General features: G+C 40.7%; 1 long non-coding RNA gene across 2 annotated transcripts; it reads right to left on the bottom strand.

The window, feature by feature from the left end:
* Nucleotides 1-283: 283 nt before the first annotated feature.
* LOC113361963 lies at nt 284-1,808 on the bottom strand. Of its 2 annotated transcripts, XR_003365451.1 has the most exons (4): nt 1,472-1,808; nt 1,184-1,225; nt 875-972; nt 284-325 (listed from the first exon to the last, which is right to left on the bottom strand). It is a non-coding gene; the product is annotated as an uncharacterized LOC113361963 (long non-coding RNA). The 2 variants fall into 2 exon arrangements; XR_003365450.1 differs by lacking the exon at nt 284-325 and having other exon boundaries at nt 729-972.
* Nucleotides 1,809-21,538: the final 19,730 nt, after the last annotated feature.

Raw genomic sequence — 21,538 nt, 5'->3', positions numbered from 1 at the left:
ATGTTGAATGGAGATATTTGCTTCTTTTATAATAATTTGATAATGAGAGGAAAATCAGATTATCAAAGACCCAAATAACATAGATGCAATCTTTATATTGAAGTCCTTATTTTCAGCAATCATGTCAACATCAAAGTATCAAACTTATGTTTGATGGAAGATGTTTGTGTCTCCCATGACCATGCGTGCCATCTACCCAATAATCAGAAATAAAAACGACAATCCAGTCAATACATTACACACCCAATTATCAGGAAGCCAACGATAAAGAGAATACCCTGCACGGGAACCACTGACTCCGCTACACTTCTCTAAGCTTTAGCCCCTGCATCAAAAAACAGAATAGGCTAAACTAAACCAATCAAAATCTTACAACGAATTAACCTATTTTTCAAAAATATACTGTTAACCAATCTACAAAAACAGAATTTGATTGCCCAAAATTTGCAAAAATACATTAGGACTTCACAGGGATGGATCAATTTGACTCCTCCCCTTCCGTGGCTTGGAAAGATTGGGTTTCCAAGCAAGAGACGATCTGTTTTCTAGGAACTTGATCTAAATTACCAAAGCCAGAAAATAAATATTAATGGCTAACTTAAATTAAAAAAAAAACACTAAGGAGACATCAGTTAATGCAAATTGAAAAGAGAAATACTGAATGAAAAAAAAAAACCAATCAGTATATACAAAATTGAGGAAAAAAATAAATATCATGATGTATTACACCTTCACATTTAAAATTGATTGAGTTTATTTGACACAATAATGCAAATATGTACAGATTTCAAACACACTAATAACCCTGACATTTTCTACATCTTAATAGCTTATTTACAGATAGAGAAGAGAACTGAAAAGCTTTGATATTAACCTTGTAAATTTAGTTATTGCTGCAACCCGTGTTGGCCTAAAACCGGAATGATGCATGTTGTTGCTGTCCTGGTGATGCACATAATTGGCCAACTTTGCCTGCATATGAAAAGCAGAAACTCAGTATTTATCTAGCATTGGCATACCTCTGATCCCATCAGTAAGCTGCATTCCCTAAAACAAAGACTCAAATTTATCTGGCATTATCATTATTATCGTGATTGGTACCCTATTACATCTGTTTAGATGGAATTCAAACTTAATAATTAAACCTTACAGATACAAAATTCTAGGATTTTGACATGTTTACCTCCTTTTTCTTTTTCTGATTCAACCTTGCCACCCAAATTTCCTGCAACAAAAAGTATAATCTATTATTTAAAACCAATCAAATCAAAAAGACTAATTCACATATAATTCAAGTTAGCGGAAATAAAACCCCAAGGGAGCCATGAGACTACCGAAAGGCATAAATCCCTGGAGAAAAAATCGATAACAATTGCATACCTTTATATGTGAATCCTAGAAAAACCTAATTTACTAATGTGAATCCATAGAAAACTCAAAATTTGGGAATGAGAAGATTTAGAAGTAGTACCTATTTGAGACAGTAAACATCACATCAACAAAATTTGAGGATTTTAACCTAGAAAATTCAGAATCCCAAATACCAATTTCTCAAATTATATCACCAAACTAATTTAGAGATCAAGATAGTTGATGGCTTCATGCAATCCAACTTGATTTGATATTAGCGAAAGAAAGGATTCCAAAAGAAAGCCCGATAGCTGCTCCTCCAATAGTATTGATGGTTTATAACAACTACTTTCAAGCAAAGAACCATGAACACCTCTTTTTGATTCAACATCAAGCCCTGCGGTGAATAAGATGAAACAATCGAAACAAAATAAAACAAAGAACTAGTTATGGGTTTAGTGTTCGTAGAGAACTGAGAGCTGGGTAAGAGAGAATAGACTGAATTCAGACGGAAACAACTGAGTTTAGGGTTAAAAAAGAATAGAATAGCCGAAATTTATTGACCCACATGCACCCACGTAACAATACTGAAATTTCGTGGCCGTCCACTCCAAAAACTCTATCAGGACGTTTCGGACCGCGAGATAGCCCTCCCTGATAGATCCTGACCGTCTAATGATTCTTAAGTCTCAAAGTCAAAGTGCATGTGGATTGATTAATAGTTTTTCTTCGTATAGCTTGGTATTTAATTGTCCAGATTATTGGGATATACTCAGGTTTATATGGACATAGTGCCCTTAGTAAGGAGAGGCCAAATATGGGTGAAGTTACAATACTACCCTTATCCTTTATAATTCTAATTACCTTAAATCAGTTTTATTCTTTTCATTCCATCTTCCTTCTTCTCTTCTTCTTCTCCTCCACAACCATACCGACTCTCCATCACACCACCATCAAAACTCGTCGTAATCGTCGATTCGAAAATTCCGATTAATCTTCAAACATGGAGCCACCACGGCCGAAACCTAGTCGTACGAAAAACACAAATAGAAAACCCAACGAATACACCCTGGAATTGCTTTGTTAGTTCAAAAGAAAGAGAAGAAAAAAATGGTTGAAGAAGAAGAAATCGAAGCCGCTGAAAAAAGAGAAATGACGCGATTAAGAAAGTAAGGGCCTACTTAAACTCACTCTAGTACTTCAATTTCATGTTTGCATGTCAAATTAGGTCAGAAAAATCAAATCTTTGAATTTGCAGTTATTTAGCCGGCAAGGTGTTTGTTTCACGACCTTGCCGACTTTTCATATCTAGGTTTAGTCGGCAAACTCTTAGGTTGAAGATCTTGCTGGCTGTTTATTATCTGTAACTGCTCCTTGTAGGGTCCGCAAGGTATTCAACCTAGGACCCTGCCGGTGTCAGTTTTTTTTTAGCCGGGTGGGTTATAAATTTTTACCTTGCCGGAATTTCAATTTTTTAGTATCTCTTTATGCCTTGAATTTTGAAAGTCAGAATGGTATTTGAATACCACCCTGGCGGCTTTATGTTGGCTGGCATTGTTTAGATTATAGAGCCTGCCGACTATTGATGTTGAAAATCCTGTGTTCAAGTTGTTATAAGCCGGCAGGTTATTGGTATAAGACCCTGCCGACTATATTTTAGCCGGCATGTAGTTTAGATATCGACCCTTCCGACTTTTGTGTAGCCGGCAAGGTTATATTTGTCGACCCTGCCGACTTATGAATTTTTTCTTAATTGTTCTTGTTCAGGTTGCAAAAGGCAAAGAATAAAACTGCTACTCCTCCTTCAAGACCTCCTCATGTTGGTGAAAAACTCTTGACTGCAATACATCGAGGGGAATTTGTTGATCCTGGGACACTCAAGATCTGTGTACGGAATGATTCTCAACCACCATCGGAACCAAGTGATTTGGATGAAACTCCAGAAGAAGACCAATCAATTCCATATGGTAGAAGAGGTGATGATGATAACGTTGATGAAGAACTCTGGCTGCTGGAGGAGGTAACAATGATGATGGTGATGGTGATCAGGACATGCTACCTGTTGGAGGAGGTAATGATGATGATGATGATGGTAATGGAGATAAACATAAGAATATCGAAGATGGAATTGTTGAAGAGGCAGTGGAAGAAGAAGAAGAAGAAGAAGGAGAACAAACTCAAGCTAATGTTCAACAAACCCAAGCTTCAACTTCAACTGAAACCGGAAAGAAGAAGAGGGTTATCACTAAACCAGCTGATTCTCATATCCCTCCCCCTCACTTGATGGTTAGACTGAAACCAGGTGAGCCTCCAAAGGGGACCCCAGCAGATGGTGGAGATGTTCTTTTTGGATACAAAGACTCATGGGCATGTCAAATCCATAATACTATCGTAAGTAATCTCAATCCGTCTTTGTTTTTTATTTAAGTGTATCTATCTTAAATTTGCGTCAGGTGTTCGTATTTCTTTTCATTTTATTTTTTTGGTATTTAGGATCACAAGCATGCCATCCGTCTCATGAGGCGCCAAGCTTCATGTTAGTGACTAAGAATTGGGATCTTGAGGATGAATGTGACAAGGTGAAAATGATTATCAAGAACTCCGGGTTGTGGCCTGCGGTGGAGAGTTCGAATATTGATCATGATAGAGTTACCGTATCTGCACTCCGTGAGAGGTTCTACGGAGAGACTGATACAATGTTATTCTCATTCGGTGAGATGGCGATAACTCCCGATGATGCTCATCAAATTCTAGGCCTCGAGGTTGAGGGAAAAGAAATCAGTGAGGGCTTCGATAATAAAATTTCTTGGGAGGATATTTACAAATTGAGCAAGAAATTGTTCTGTTGGAATCAGTTTGAGACAGAGTCTATGCTTGTAATGAAGGATGGTCATCTAAGCAAGAAGTTTAATATGAATAATTTGGGGGAAACATTATCTGGGACCAAGAAAATCTTTCATAAGGAAGGAAGGGTGAACTCGGTGCGAATCAATGCTACCACGTCAGCTTATTTTCTATACGTCCTGGGCAAATGTATCTTCCCCGACAGTTCCGGAAGCTTGGTCGATGTCAGGTATATGCAACTATTGGATCCCTTAGATCAGATGCATGAGTATTCTTGGGGTACTGCGGTGGTCGCCTTCTTGAAAAATGAGTTGACAAAGGGCTCAAGGGCACTCACTGCGCAGGTTAACGGAAATATATGTCTCTTCCAGGTAATTTTATTGCCTAAATCATTTATATTTGCAAAATTCTCGTAAGATAAGATTCTTACTAAACTTTGTGTTTGCATAGGTTTGGATATATGAGCACTTCCTTACTTTGGTGAAATCCAACTCCTACATCAAAGGGGATGAGAATGATGCGATTGATAATCCAAGAGGGCAAAGATACAGTTTTAAGGGTGGTTAGGATAAGGAAATGCCCCAGCAGCTTATCAAAATCCGAATCGCTATCGAAAAATTGACTGCGGATGAGGTGATATTTGATCCGTATCGAGATGCTATAAATCAAGGTTTAATCCAAAGGAGAGATGATGTTGCATTATAGTACTGTAGATGGTGGATTTTAGACAAAGGATAAATTCGTAAACTCATAATTATATGAAGCTCTGATTCAGCAATCACACGTGAGTATCGAGACACGGGTCTCTCGTCGAATTCTCAACGGAGAGTACTTTCTCTCAGAGTACCTGTAGATACGTAGTCTCACGATTAGACAACGGAATATCTCATGAATACTGAATACTTTCAGTGATTATTTCTATATAGCATCACGAGATGGACGGCTCCTAGACAGCTTTCTCTGCTAGTATAGAGCGATAACGTCTTTAGGAACAAACAACAAGTTTACCCTGACTATATAAAGGATATGACTTACCGACAAGCTCGTATTAGGATAATTAATGCTCCTAGACATCTTGCTCTGCTAGTATAGAGGTACAAAGTTAATTATTCCTAATTACAATCGTTCGTATTCCATGATCGAATCAACGACTGGTCCCATGGAATGACAATAACAATTGTTCTGATTCTATGATCGAATCCACAACTTGATCTCATAGAATAGCAATAACTATATTATCTCATTACTCCGATTTCATGATCGAATCCACAACTGGTCTCATAAATGGTAATAGATAAACCTTAATTACTCTGATTCTATGGTCGAATCTACGATCCCATGGAATGATAATGCTCACTTTATTATTCTGAATTCGTAGTCGAATCCTCAGCTGATCCTATGAATTAATAATAAACATCTTATTACTCAGTTTTGTGAATTATTCTCCACTGAATTCCACAATTAGTAATAAATAATCAACAACCGGGAGTCTGAGCTACCTCTAAGTAAGCCCCGATTCAAATGGTGAAGGTGTATTCAACGATGATACACTAACAGTCACCGCACAAACAAGTATTTCAAAAAACAACGAAACGATGAACCTATGCAAAATAGAGAAGAAAATAATAAATAATTAAAAATATTGACCAGGGTGCTGGGAGCACGGTCTTGATTAAAAATATTGACCAGGGTGCTGGGAGCACGGACACACGACCGACCGACCGTGTCGTGGTCAATCCTACGCCAGTTTTATATTTTAATGCATTTTTATTATTCTCCATGATTTGATGAAAATTCTCTCATTTTATCAAATCTCCTTCGTCTTGAGGAAACTCCTCGGTTTCATGGTACTTCCATAAATCCATACAAAATAATATAAAATTAAGGAAAGGAGTGTGGGGCGTGACCATTGGCCAACCGGCCATTCCTTAGTACCAACCGGCCCCACACCCACGGTTCCTTATTATTTTATTATTATTATTATTTCTCTAATTTCATGAAAAAACTCCTTGATTTCATGGTATTTTTACACAAATCATCAAATAATAATAAAACAAATAAATTGTGAAAACTTGTGGGACCGGGCCTTGGCCGGCCGGCCATGCCCTAGCCGGTCCCACATGCCCCTTTGTTTTATTATTTTATTATTAGTTTTCCTTGAATTCATCAAATTCCTTGATTTCATGGTATTTCTCTCAAATTAGGAAAAATTCCCTCAAATCATCAAAATACCTAAAAATGTTAAAAAATTAGGAAAACTCGTGGGACCGGGCCCTAGCCGGTCGGCCATGCCTTCCACGGTCCCACACGCCCTTTTTTTATTATTATTTTAATATTTTTTGCTTCCTTGAACTCATGAAAACTCCTTCAATTCATGGAAACTCCCTAAATTCATCAAAATTCTCAAAATTCATGAATTTTTCATAAAATCATTCACCGGGCCCTAGCCGACCGGCCATGCCTTCCACGGTCCCACACGCCCTTGTTTTATTATTTTAATATTTTTTGCTTCCTTGAACTCATGAAAACTCTTTCAATTCATGGAAACTTCCAAAATTCATCAAATTTCTCAAAATTCATGAATTTTTCATAAAATCATCAAAATATTATAAAATTAAGGAAAAGGCACCAGGGACCATGGTCACGGCCGGCCGACAATTCCTTGACCACGGCGGTCCCACGCCTCCTCATTCCTTATTTTATAATTATTTTTCATCATCTCATAATGTTTTCCTTAGTTTCGTCGAAACCCTAATTTTGGCATATTTTCTCGAATGGATGCTCAATTGCACGCCAGAAAATATCAAAATTCTCAGGAATGAGACGCGGATGCCTTGGGGACACGAGCACGCTATCTTGACCGACCAAGATTGGCTTTTTGGCTCACATAAGCCGGTCCCATCAATTTTCAAAGTTTTGACCTAATTTGCACAATTGCTCGTATTAGGTCCAAAACTCTCCCAAACACTTTGGATTTTCATGAAGTCATCGTCAGGAGGTCACGGGACGACCCAGGGCCGGTTTCATGACTCCATGGTCGGTCCCTCGCCTCGTCATAATTAATTAGGTTTTCTCACCTAAGGCTCAGACGAGCATTTTCGAATAAATGATTAAACCAGCATTTAATCATTCTTTCACCAACAAATCGTCAACTCTTCAGGAGTTCTTCGTATTTGCTCACGTGAGCATATGGACACTACATGGTTGATCCACGGTCCCATGTAGTCGCTCCCTCCTTCGTCCCATGGTTGAAATTCTGACGAACCATGAATTGATCATCAATTGATCAAATTAGGGTTTCTGAATCCAAGGATCATCATTCCAGATTCTAACCTTAATAATTTTATGACGACCTCATGGTCATTAATTTTATTAATTATGCTCGGTTCAACGACCAGTATCCTAATTCATATTTTTGGTATGCTGCCAATAATCCATCAGACGAGCAACACATGCTCAGACGATCAAATATTCAACAATTCATCACATGAGCAACACTTGATCAAATGATAAATATTTGTTCAAACCAAGGAATATTGGTTCAACAATCAATATTCAACGATCCACCAAATGAGCAATACTTGCTCACTTCATTGTAAGAACTATACCTCTGTCTCATGACATGTTCAATTCACGAGTTTCAGAACATCATGTTCAACTCAACGACTGCATGGACTCATCGTCCCATCAAACCACGAAGTCATCAATTGACTAACAAAACACGAGACGTCAATCGTGTCACTTGGGGGATATCACTTAGGGTTTTGGTCTGGCGGTCTACGGCATGTGTGTTCAAACACACGATGGAATGTGAGCAAGTCGTGCAATCAGTTGAAGGAATTCACGAGGTAGTGGGTGGAAAATCGACCAAGTCTCCACACGATGAGCAACTGGTTTCAAACACAATCTCCACTTCCCCACTCCTTGATTCCGTCAACTGTCACACTTCATGGGATCATGGTGTCTAAAATTCCAGCAATATAAATAAGTTTCTGAATCATGATTGAATCATCATCATCAATCTCACGTCAAACTGACAACACGAGATCATCAACTCATCAATTGAGCAACTACTCTCAATTGAGAAATTTCAATCACTCAGAGCTTATCGTATTCAGAATTCACACACCCACAATCTTTGATTACTATTGATTCCACACATTTCTCAGCTTCCCTCCTACAAATCAACCCATCCTCTCTTGTGACCGAATTTACTCTGGAACGGTCATTGTCTTTATTTATGCCGGAGTACTACAGATTGATCTCTCGAATCTAAAGCACCCCCTTTGCAGCGGTGCATCTGTGTGAGGTTTAACATTTCGCTCGGTTCAAGGAGTCTCCTCCGTACGGTCGTCTTCTCCGTACGGTCGTCTCCTCAATTCCTTAAAAACCAGCAAATCGTTTTTCCCCGTCTACAGATTGGCGACCACAGTGGGAGATTAATCTCTCAGTTGCAATCTAACAATCTCACAAGATGGTTGGTCTTAGGACTAATTCAACTAATTCAGATCAGAATATTTCAAACAGCAACATTCCTCATGTTACACCTGGCGGCATGGAGGGCAGAGGGATCTCGACTTTGGCAGAGTTGGCTCAAATCCTAGAGGTCCATACCAGGAACATGGACCTAATGAAGGAGACGATAAACCACATCCTCGACTTTCTCATCAGATTGACATCCGAGTTAGGAAGTATCTCCGCTCCAGAAGCCTCAACACCGGGGACTGAGACGTCATCTGACCCTCAAATCAACAGCTTCACCACATACGAGAAGTCGGTGGAACAAGAGATCACACATTTGATTGAAAATCTATGCGAACTCCTGCACTTCTCCAGTGATCAGCGCACAGACACATTTTCAGCACTTAACTAGATATCATCCAGCGTACGAATAACGCCACCAACACCATCAGTTGAAGAAGTCTCCCTAGTGCCTGTACATTTGATCGACAACATCTCTTTTGGAGAAGAAGATCGCATGACGGATGAAGGACACAACCGAGCATTTTGTGTCACTGGTTTCATCAAAGACACCAAATTTAGAAGAGCTCTTGTTGAAACCGGTGCTTCCACCAACATTGTCACTATGAAGACTCTCGGGATGGCCAGATTCCCACAAGGTAAAATCGTTCTCTATCCCATCCTAATGACAGGATTTCAAGGAAGTCAAAGCCATACATATGGATATGCATACATAGATTTGAGAGTGGGGACGGTTCGATCGAAAGCAAAGTTTCATGTGATCGAGCAAGAACCTGACTACCACATAATACTGGGACGCCCATGGCTCCACGATAACAAGGTGGTTCCTTCAACATACCATCAATGCATGAAGGCTCTGCTCGACAACAAGATCGTTCGCATTCCGGCTTCATCATCTCCTTATGCTCCCTTCTATGATACTGAGTTCCTTGAATCTCAAAAAGGCGTCCCGGAACCTCCAAGCAGGATTCGCAGTACTCCACTTCCAAGCTGGAAGACTATCGAGAAGGCTGATAACGATCCGTCGTCCTCAGCTTCTAAAATGATCAAGTCACCTACTACACCGATAAACTTCACGACAGATCGAGACATAGAAGGGAGAGTCATTTATCGCGGACGGAAAGATTAGCAATTAATCGGGAGTACGATGAAAAGTCTCCCCACCATGAAGAATCGTGTCAGAGTAAACTATCACTTGAAGAAGAAGTCCAAGATGCCCCACGACAACTACAGGACGGCACTGACTCTACCACTGACGATCTCAAAACAATCAACATTGGGACTGAAGACGATCCAAGGCCAATCCTGATCAGTTCAGCGCTATCACCAGAGGAGAGGGCCGAGCTGGTAAAATTATTGAAAGAATATCAAGATGTCTTCGCCTGGACGTACGAAGAAATGCCGGGTCTAGATGAAAAACTCGTCACCCATCACCTGCACGTCGTCCCTGGTTCCAAAGCTGTCAAACAACCGCCCAGGCAATTTAGACATGAAGTCGAGGAGCAAATCTAGGTTGAAATCCAGAAACTGTTGGCAGCAGGGTTCATCAAGCTTATTCTTCATCCAACGTGGCTAGCAAATGTGGTACCTGTTAAGAAGAAAAATGGTCAAATCAGATGTTGTATAGACTTCAGGAACTTGAATAAATGTTGTCCAAAGGATGATTTTCTCTTACCCAACATTGACATGCTCGTCGATGCAACTAGTGGTCACGGTATGTTCTCATTCATGGACGGCTATAGTGGGTACAACCAGATCAAGATGTATGAACATGACGCCAACAAGACTGTGTTCCGTACTCCCATTGGGAATTTTCACTACACTGTGGTGCCCTTTGGATTAAAGAATGCCGGTGCTACCTATCAACGAGCCATGACTGCCATATTCCACGACATGATGCACAAGGAAGTAGCAGACTATGTTGATAATGTGGTGGTAAAATCGAATACTCGAGCATCTCATCTCGAAGTTCTAAGGTAGGTATTTGAAAGGTGCAGAGAATACAAATTAAAAATGAATCCTTAAAGTGCGCATTCGGAGTTTCTTCCGGAAAATTCTTAGGATTCCTGGTCACGGCTGAAGGGATCAAAGTCGACCCGACAAGGCAAAAGCTATTACCACCATGCCTCCTCCACGTACCGTGAAGGAACTACAGAGCTTTATGGGCAAGGTAAATTATATTCGACGCTTCATTCCTGGATTAGCTCAACTCATTGCTTCGTTCACACCTCTGCTGAAGAAAGGAGCAAGCTTCACCTGGACAGCTGTTCAACAAGAAGCTTTCCATAAAATACAACATATTATTGTCACCGGCCGTCATGAGGTCTCCAGTGCAGGGACGACCTCTGATTCTTTACACAGCCTCCAGTGACGTCGCCATCGGCGCACTCCTCGCTCAGGAAGACGACGAAGGCGTCGAACGACCGATTTACTACTTCAGCCGCACAATGAGAGATGCTCAACTCCGATACCCAAAGGCCGAAAGGGCATGCCTGGCATTGGTACATGCAATCCAGAAGTTCAGACATTACTTACTATCTAACAGGGTCGTACTCATCTCCAAAGCTGATCCCATAAAGTTCTTGCTATCAAAGCCAGCCTTGATAGGAAGACCAGCGAAGTGGCTACTCCAGATGTCAGAATTTGACATAGCTTGCACGCCACCTAAAGCCATCAAAGGTCAAGCGGTCGCAGACTTGCTCGCCGCTTTTCCAGGGGAAGACACAACAACACTACATGAAGAAGTGCCCGGCGAATTCCCAGACATCTTGGTCATCAAGGAAGAAACATGGCTTCTATACTTTGATGGATCTGCCACCCCTAGTAGTGACACCGGAGGAGCGGGCATAGTGCTGGTGTCTCCATCTGGTGAAGTTTTCTCACATTCGTTCAAGTTGGATTTCCACTGCACCAACAACTCAGCGGAATATGAAGCCTTCCTATTAGGATTATCCTTGGCCAAGCAAGCAGGAGCAACACACCTCGAGATAAGGGGAGATTCAAAATTATTGGTCAACCAGATGAATGGAACGTATTCTCTCAAAGAAATCACACTTGCTCCATTCAGAACCGAAGCTCAGCGACTGTTGACCTATTTTGCTGACGCAACGATCGTCCATACTGGACGGACTAACAATAGGCATGCTGATTGCCTAGCAACTCTCGCCTCCAAGCTGCAATTCGAAGGAGCACAGAAAACGATCACTGTACAGGCGTACAGTATCTTGACTTGCTCACTCAGATCGAAGACATTCCAGCGAACGATTGGCGAGCACCCATCATTCATGAATTGAGCAGCTCTATTTCAGAAGGCCAAGTCAGCCTCAAGGAATTGAAAACTACTTCTTGCTTCATGGAGGGCTATACTATCGAAACCCTGATGGATCTCTATCACGATGTCTTGGGAGCGACGAAGCGGAAGAACAGCTCAAGCGCATACATGAGGAAGTCTGTGGGCAAACGTTAGTGGTAACACTTTACAGAAAGCTTCAAAGAATGGGGTACTACTGGCCATCCATGGAGACTCAGTCAAGAGCTTTACAAGGATCTTGTCCTGATTGCCAAACACCTCCTCATCACTTGGAGGTTTTGACGTCCACCACACTGGGGACTGGAGGGAGCCTTACATCAAATACCTCCGGGACAACGAACTACCACTGGAAAAGAAGCAAGCAGTCAAACTCATTCAGAAAGCTAAGAGATTCGTATCTCGATGGGATCTTATACCGCAAAAGCTTTGGTGGAAATTTACTGAGGTGCTTAGCCGAACATGAAATCCCTACAATCCTGAAGGAAGTACATGATGGAGAACATCAAGGAAAGAGGAAACTATTTCTTCAAATTCATGAGAATATTATTGGCCAACCATGGAAGATGATGCAGCCGCACACGTTCAGAGGTGTCACCAATGCCAAACCATGGTAATCTCATCCACACTCCTTGTCTCCCATTGAATTCTGTGAATAGTGTGGCCTTTCTACAGCTGGGGACTAGATATCATTGGGAAGATCAATCCAGCATCTTCAAAACAACATGAATACATCATCACTGCGACAGAGTACTTCACCAAGTGGGTCGAAGCTATTCCTCTTCGAAGCACCACTGGAGTTACGATTGCCGCCTTCATCAAAGAGCACATAATATGCAGATTCGGAGTTCCTAAGCATATCATCACAGATAACGGAACTCCTTTTGCCAATCAAGATGTTGAGAAGCTGCTCAATAAATATGGGATCAAACAAATCTTCTCCACGCCTTACTATCCACAAGGAAATGGTCAAGCAGAAAGTACCAACAAGACTTTGGTCAGGATTATCAGTCGGACGATTCATGACAATCCTCGATCATGGCATGAGCAATTACCCATGGCTCTATGGGCTTACAGAACTGCACCAAGGAGCTCGATCGGTACTTCGCCATATTCCCTTGTCTATGGAGCCGACGCCATACTTCCAGCAGAAATCAAAGTTCCCTCAGCCAGGATTGCAGCATCCAGTGGTGTACAATGGGATGAGGCCGAAATCTCCAGATCAAGAATCGCTGAGCTAGATATGCTGGAATCAAGGGAACCAAGGTGGAAAAATATGTGGAAGCTACAAACAGAGGATCTCCAGAGCCTACAACAAAATGGTAAGACCTCGAACATTTCAAGTAGGAGATTTGGTATTAAAGACGGCAAAGCACATTCAACAAGACATGTCCGCTCCTAAGTTCTCTCCTAAATGGGAAGGGCCATATGTTGTTATCAAAGCAGTGTCTAGCGGATACTACAAAATTTTAGCAATCAATGGAGGAAAGGAAGGAAACATCATCAATGGCAAATGGCTCAAAGCTTATTATGCCTGATCCATGAAACAAACTACCTCTTATCATTTCAAGCATTTTCAAAAATGTAATTTCATTCCTCCAAAGAGCATGCGAATGCTCCTTTGTTCATTAAACATTTCAAAAATGAGCAAAATTCGTTCATACCATGATCAACTGTTTCACCTAACTAGAAACTCAGATTTACTCAAAAAACAACAACCACAAATGCTCACTCAGAGCAAACCATCCAGCAACGGATAATCCCTGTAAGAAGCCTCGTCAAGCTTCTTCTGAAAAATCTTGGTCTTTGCCTTCAAGTCTTCGACGCTTTCTCAACCCTTGCTGACTCCAGAGCCAGTATCCTCTCCTCATCCAGTAAAGCTGCATTCATGGAAATTGCATCAGCAGCCTCTGCCGCCTTATGAACCTTGATTATCTCAAGACGACGACGGAGCCAGCTTACATTGAATCGCAATATCTCACAATTCGAGATCATTTCATCCCATTGGTGCAGTTCATGGTTTTTGACGTCTCGCAAGTGCATCTGATTCATTTCCTCGATGATCGGCAATACCCCGCTACCGTGGTTAAAAGGGTTGGAAGAAAACCTTTCCACACTTCTGTGGTAGCAATGTGACCATACTTCTTCCAGATCTTGGTGTACAGAGACATGACATTTGGGAACCACGAATCCGCCGACCATTTCATTGTCTGGGAAGGTATTAATCAATGGGGCTTCGAATAAAAGTCCAGCGGTTGGGTATTCACGAGCATGGACACCGTCTCCGGTCTCCACGGATCCTACAGAATCTTCACATGCCTGGTTACTGCTTTCCTCAACCTCAACCACGGTCACGGACTTTCCACTCTTTCTTCGTCTAGCATCGACGACGACACGGACATCCGCCTACGATGAAACGAAGGAGTGTTAATCCCGGGACTCAGTACAATCTCAAGAGTCATAGGTTTACTTACAGACGATCCAGCTTCAGCACGAGCCGATCCATACCGGGCAGGAGCTCTAACAGTCCGCTTAGGCCTTGCATTATGAGGAGTAGCATTCTTCTTACAGTCCTACGACAAATCATTCTCTTGTGATCAACAATCTCGATTGAACAAGACAAGAAAGGGAAGAAGAAGAAGTGTACAACTTACTGAGATAGACGTTGCTATTTCACGCTTCGACTGAAGATCATCTTGAGAAGAAATGCTATTGCTCGACATGACGGCAAGAGGGTAGGATCAAAACTTCTCTGCACGATGAAACTGACTCAGGAATGGAAGAAATATTTGCGTGGATCATAGATTTGGAGTCTTGAAGATATATATATCAGGCGATAGTCATATAGTCAACTCAGTTACGAGTTTCACTGAAACCCTAGGCTTCAAAGATCGATACCGAAGACGCGGAGGAAAATAACACACTGGGGACTGAACATCACGGGTCAAAGGATAGGCCACGCGGCCTTGTACACGTCATGAATTCTCGGCCGTGTGTTACTTCTCATGAAAATCGACAAGTCATGATGAATTTGGATATATGGACATTGGTCCATGTCATGGATTAGAAGAAATCGACGTTAACAAAATGTTCATCATTCAGAAAAGTCTAATTGAAGTAAAGTCGTTTAAACAGTCAAAAGAAAGATATCCACTATGAAGACTAAAAAGGGAATGCTCTACCATCTACAAGAAGATGGAAGTAAAACTACTCGTCGGACTCATCCGAATTGTCAGCTTCATCGTCACTGTCCTTCTCGGAATCATCTTCTTCAGAGTCACTGTCAGGATCATTGGTGAAGTCCGGTGGACGGAAGATAACATCATCATCTGAATCCGAATTATCTTCTGCTGCAGCTTCAGCTTCAATTTTCTTCATCGTCCTCGATGCTCTCTTTCATATCGATCAGGCTTAATGTAACGCTCGGATGGTTCCCATGTGATCTCTCCTTCAGAAGCATCATCAGAATCAGAAGGCACCCCATCCAAGAATTGACGCTTCTCCTCAACCCTCTGTCTCTTACGCCGGTGCGATCTTTTTCACGTTGACGGGCATCCTCCTTTTTGTCTTCAGCTCTTTTCTTTTCGAGTTCAGCAAAAGAGACTCTTCGCTCACCCAAAGGAACATTAGGCTTCCCCTTCCTGGGTAACCCTAGCCTTGATTTCGCTACAGGAGTCGGAATCCTCATCAGAAGAGCCAGAGGAAGAAGAGGAATACCAGTAATCGTAATTGTTGTTATTGTTGGTCGACATTTTCTGGAACCGGAAGATCAAAGATTACTACTATGTAAACAAACCAACATCAGCAAAAATGGTAACTCTTAACTCTTACCTTTTATACTTCCACTAACAATAGTGATAGTAATGCTAGAGTTAACACCTCAAAATCGTTCGTCTCTTCGAAAACTGCAAAAAACGAACGAAACTTTATTAATTTCGAAACTGATTTTTCAAAATCACGGACACAATTTTCATAATGTGAACATTCACACAACTGACCTATGAAGTTTACAACAATAAAATATTTCATCATAAATATATTGTCTATCTTCGAAGGTTCCTCAAAACCCACGTTTCTGATTTTTCGAAAAAACACAATTAATGCAACTTGCTTACATAAATTCTCAAGAATTTTATTAATGAAAACAAATTCATGAAAATAAAATATATCATCATTTTACACAATATATGTCACGGCTGCATATATATTAAATATTTTCCTTCGTATCGTTTATTTGTCTTTAAAACGAAGGTGAAAGCTCACATCTCATACATATGAAAGTTTTGTATTTACATGAAAGCTCATAAGCAAAATTTTATCACTGGACACAAGTTCATCATACATATTTTCCTTCGTGTCATCGTTATTTGTCTTTAAAACGAAGGATTATTCCGATTTCATGAAAATTCACTTCTTTTATGATAAAACCTTGGTACACATGAAAACTCATAAACTAAGTTTTATCACTGACCTAGGTTCATATAAAAAAAAATCTCTCCTAAATCAGGGATTATAGTTAGTTTTCAAAACTAACGATCGAACGAACATACGTTTTCAAAAACGAGGGTTTTTCATAAAACTCACACTAATATACACACATGTATATAACTTCATCATGATCAAAGCATGAACAACTCATGAGGATAATAAACATCAGCAAAAAAAAAAAATACCACGAGCGGCCGGAATTGGCGGACGGCGGACGCGGACGGTGGCGGCGGCGGCCCGGCGGAATCTCCTTCCCTGGCGTGAAGGTGATGAAGCTGGTCGTGTGAGGAAAAAAAAAAAGGATTAATCCCTTTTATATCAATTTTATTTCCAAAACCTAATTTTCTAAGGATTTCCTTATTGGGCCCGACCCGCGAATCCTAACCGACCACGGACTCGTCGTCCAAACCAGCGGTTCAACACCAATTTATGCTCATCAAACGACGCTCCAATCATGACATTGAAGCCTTCATCAAGTCGTGGTTTGCTCATGCTCTTAAATCCGGTAACGTCTCAACTTACGACTAAGTTCAATTACTGGTATTATTATTTATGGCCGGAAAATCACCATTTAATGCTGACTGAGGAACACAGCTTTCCTCAGTAAGCAGGGGACTTAATGTAGATGGTGGATTTTCGACAAAGGCTAAATTCGTAAACTCATAATTATACGAAGCTCTGATTCAGCAATCAGACGTGAGTATCGAGACAGTCTCTCATCGAATTCTCAACGGAGAGTACTTTCTCTCAGAGTACATGTAGATATGTAGTCTCACGACTGGACAACGCATATCTCATGAATACTGAATACTTTCAGTGATTATTTCTATATAGCATCACGATGGACGGCTCCTAGACAGCTTGCTCTGCTAGTATAGAGCGATAACGTCTTCAGGAACAAAAACAAGTTTACCCTGACTATATAAAGGATATGACTTACCGACAAGCTCGTATCAGGATAATTAATGCTCCTAGACAGCTTGCTCTGCTAGTATAGAGCCACAAAGTTAATTATTCCTAATTACAATCGCTCTATTCCATGGTCGAATCCACGACTGGTCCCATGGAATGACAATAACAATTGTTCTGATTCTATGATCGAATCCAGCTTGATCTCATGGAATAACAATAACTATATTATCTCATTTCTCGATTTCATGATCGAATCCACAACTGGTCTCATAAATGGTAATAGATAAACCTTAATTACTCCGATTCTATGGTCGAATCTACGATCCCATGGAATGGTAATGCTCACTTTATTATTCTGAAATCGTAGTCGAATCCTCAGCTGATCCTATGAATTAATAATAAACATCTTATTACTCAGTTTTATGAATCATTCTCCATTGAATTCCACAATTAGTAATAAATAATCAACAACCGGGTGTCTGAGCTACCTCTAAGTAAGCCCCGATTCAAATGGTGAAGGTGTATTCAACGATGATACACTAACAGTCACCGCACGAACTAGTATTTCAAAAATACAACGAAACGATGAACCTATGCAAAATAGAGAAGAAAATAATAAATAATTAAAAATATTGACCAGGGTACTGGGAGCACGGGAACACGACCGACCGTGTCGTGGTCAATCCCATGCCAGTTTTATATTTTAACGCATTTTTATTATTCTCCATGATCTGATGAAAATTCTCTCATTTTATCAAATCTCCTTCGTCTTGAGGAAACTCCTCGGTTTCATGGTACTTCCATAAATCCATAAAAAATAATATAAAATTAAGAAAAGGAGTGTGGGGCGTGACCATTGGCCAAGCGTCCATGCCTTAGTCCCAACCGGCCCTACACCCACGGTTCCTTATTATTTTTTTATTATTATTGTTATTTCTCTAATTTCATGAAAAAACTCCTTGATTTCATGGTATTTTTGCACAAATCATCAAATAATAATAAAATAAAATAAATTGTGAAAACTTGTGGGACCGGGCCTTGGTTGGCCGGCCATGCCCTACCGGTCCCACACGCCCCTTTGTTTTATTATTTTATTATTAGTTTTCCTTGAATTCATCAAATTCCTTGATTTCATGGTATTTCTCTCAAATTAGAAAAAATTCCCTCAAATCATCAAAATACCTAAAAATATTAAAAAAATTAGGAAAACTCGTGGGACCGGGCCCTAGCCGGCCGACCATGCCTTCCACGGTCCCACACGCCCTTGTTTTTTATTATTTTAATATTTTTTGCTTCCTCGAACTCATGAAAACTCCTTCAATTCATGGAAACTCCCTAAATTCATCAAATTTCTCAAAATTCATGAATTTTTCATAAAATCATTATAAAATTAGGGAAACTCGTGGGACCGGTCCCTAGCCGGCCGACCATGCCTTCCACGGTCCCACACTCCCTTGTTTTATTATTTTAATATTTTTTGCTTCCTTGAACTCATGAAAACTCCTTCAATTCATGGAAACTCCCAAAATTCATCAAATTTCTCAAAATTCATGAATTTTTCATAAAATCATCAAAATATTATAAAATTAAGGAAAAGGCATCACGGGACCGTGGTCACGGCCGGCCGACCATGCCTTGACCACGGCGGTCCCACGCCTCCTCATTCCTTATTTTATAATTATTTTTCATCATCTCATGGTGTTTTCCTCAGTTTCGTCGAAACCCTAATTTTGGCATATTTTTTCGAATAGATGCTCAATTGCACGCCAGAAAATATCAAAATTCCCAGGACTGAGACGCGGACGCCTTAGGGACACGAGCACGCTATCTTGACCAACCAATATTGGCTCTTTGGCTCACGGAAGCGGGTCCCATCAATTTTCACAGTTTTGACCTAATTTGCACAATTGCTCGTATTAGGTCCAAAACTCTCCCAACCACTTTGGATTTTCATGAAGTGATCGTCAGGAGGTCACGGGACGACCCAGGGCCGGTTTCATGACTCCATGGTCGGTTCCTCGCCTCGTCATAATTAATTAGGTTTTCTCACCTAAGGCTCAGACGAGCATTTTCGAATAAATGATTAAACCAGCATTTAATCATTCTTTCACCAACAAATCGTCAACTCTTCAGGAGTTCTTCGTATTTGCTCATGTGGGCATATGTACACTACATGGTTGATCCACGGTCCCATGTAGTCACTCCCTCCTTCGTCCCATGGTTGAAATTCTGACGAACCATGAATTGATCAAATTAGGGTTTCTGAATCCAAGGATCATCATTCCAGATTCTAACCTTAATAATTTTATGACGACCTCATGGTCATTAATTTTATTAATTATGCTCGGTTCAACGACCAATATCCTAATTAATATTTTTGGTATGCTGCCAATAATCCATCAGACGAGCAACACATGCTCAGATGATCAAATATTCAACAATTCATCACATGAGCAACACTTGCTCGGATGATAAATATTTGTTCAAACCAAGGAATATTGGTTCAACAATCAATATTCAACGATCCACCGAATGAGCAATACTTGCTCACTTCATCGTAAGAACTATACCTCTGTCTCATGACATGTTCAATTCACGAGTTTCAGAACATCATGCTCAACTCAACGACTACATGGACTCATCGTCCCATCAAACCACGAAGTCATCAATTGACTAACAAACCAAGAGACGTCAATCGTGTCACTTGGGGGATATCACTTAGGTTTTTGGTCTGGCGGTCTGCGGTACGTGTGTTCAAACACACGATGGAATGTGAGCAAGTCGTGCAATCAGTTGAAGTAATTCACGAGGTAGTGGGTGGAAAATCGACCAAGTCTCCACAAGATGAGCAACTGGTTTCAAACACAATTTCCACTTCCCCACTCCTTTATTCCGTCAACTGTCACACTTCATGGGATCATGGTGTCTAAAATTCCAGCAATATAAATAAGTCTCTGAATCATGATTGAATCATCATCATCAGTATCATCAATCTCACGTCAAACTGACAACACGAGATCATCAACTCAATAATTGATCAACTACTCTCAATTGACCAATTTCAATCACTCAGATCTTATCGTATTCAGAATTCACACACCCACAATCTTTGATTACCATTGATTCCACACATTTCTCAGCTTCCCTCCTACAGATCAACCCATTCTCTCTTGTGACCGAATTTACTCTGGAACGGTCATTGTCTTGATTTAGGCCGGAGTACTACAGATTAATCTCTCGAATATAAAGCACCCCCTTTGCAGTGGTGCATCTGTGTGAGGTTTAACATTTCGCTCGGTTCGAGGAGTCTCCTCCATACGGTCGTCTCCTCAATTCCTTAGAAACCAGCAAATCGTTTTTCCCCATCTACAATTACGGACCCTTGTTGTGCTCCCATGGATTTTTCAATGTACGATCCACATCGGGTAATGTGACAATTGGGTTACGTCCAAGAAGAACCCCATTTCGATGCTGATCCGTTCTTTAATGTGTTAAGGGCTGACTGCACCACATCCCAAAAAAACTATTAACGTCGCTTACGCTCCACCGCCAGTTCTAGAACATTGGAACGAAAGACGAGGCCGTAAATTCGATACGAGTCTTTTGGACGAGGTGACAGAAGGTCATGAAGCTAATGAGAAATACATGACGTGGTACTTGGGTTGGTCTCGTCCTATTGTGATTAGGGAAATGACTGCTGAAGAATTGGCTCGTAAGAGGAAGATGTCATCGAAAGACCCAGCAACAAGTCTTAAGTTCTTTGTAAGTATTTTACAGTTGCTCTTACTGTTTTAAGATCACATTATCGAATCATTCTATTAATTGTTTGTTGTTTAATTGAAAATAGAAGGAGCATTTGAAGAGCCTTGTGAGGGTGATGTAATGCGCGAAAGAAAGAGGAGAGCCTTTGTCGATTGAAGAGCAAAGTAAGCACATTGATTATGCTAACAATGTCGACAATGAGGATGCCTATGAATTGTTCAAGCAAGCTGATGCTGAAGTAAAGAGGGAAGAAAAATCTAGGAGGGAAGCACAAGCCAAGATGAATGCTGACAAAAAGAGGGGTCGTTCCCGTGGTGGTGAATGTAGTAGTAGTGGTGGTGCTCCTAAACGGGGCCGTGGTTGTGGTGGTGAATGAAAGCATTCCTAGTTTAT

Source organism: Papaver somniferum, chromosome 3 (genome assembly GCF_003573695.1).
Source record: "Papaver somniferum cultivar HN1 chromosome 3, ASM357369v1, whole genome shotgun sequence".
Classification (NCBI taxonomy): domain Eukaryota; kingdom Viridiplantae; phylum Streptophyta; class Magnoliopsida; order Ranunculales; family Papaveraceae; genus Papaver; species Papaver somniferum.
The sequence above is the reverse complement of the archived record's forward strand: the minus strand, read 5'-3'. Positions and strand labels throughout refer to the sequence as shown.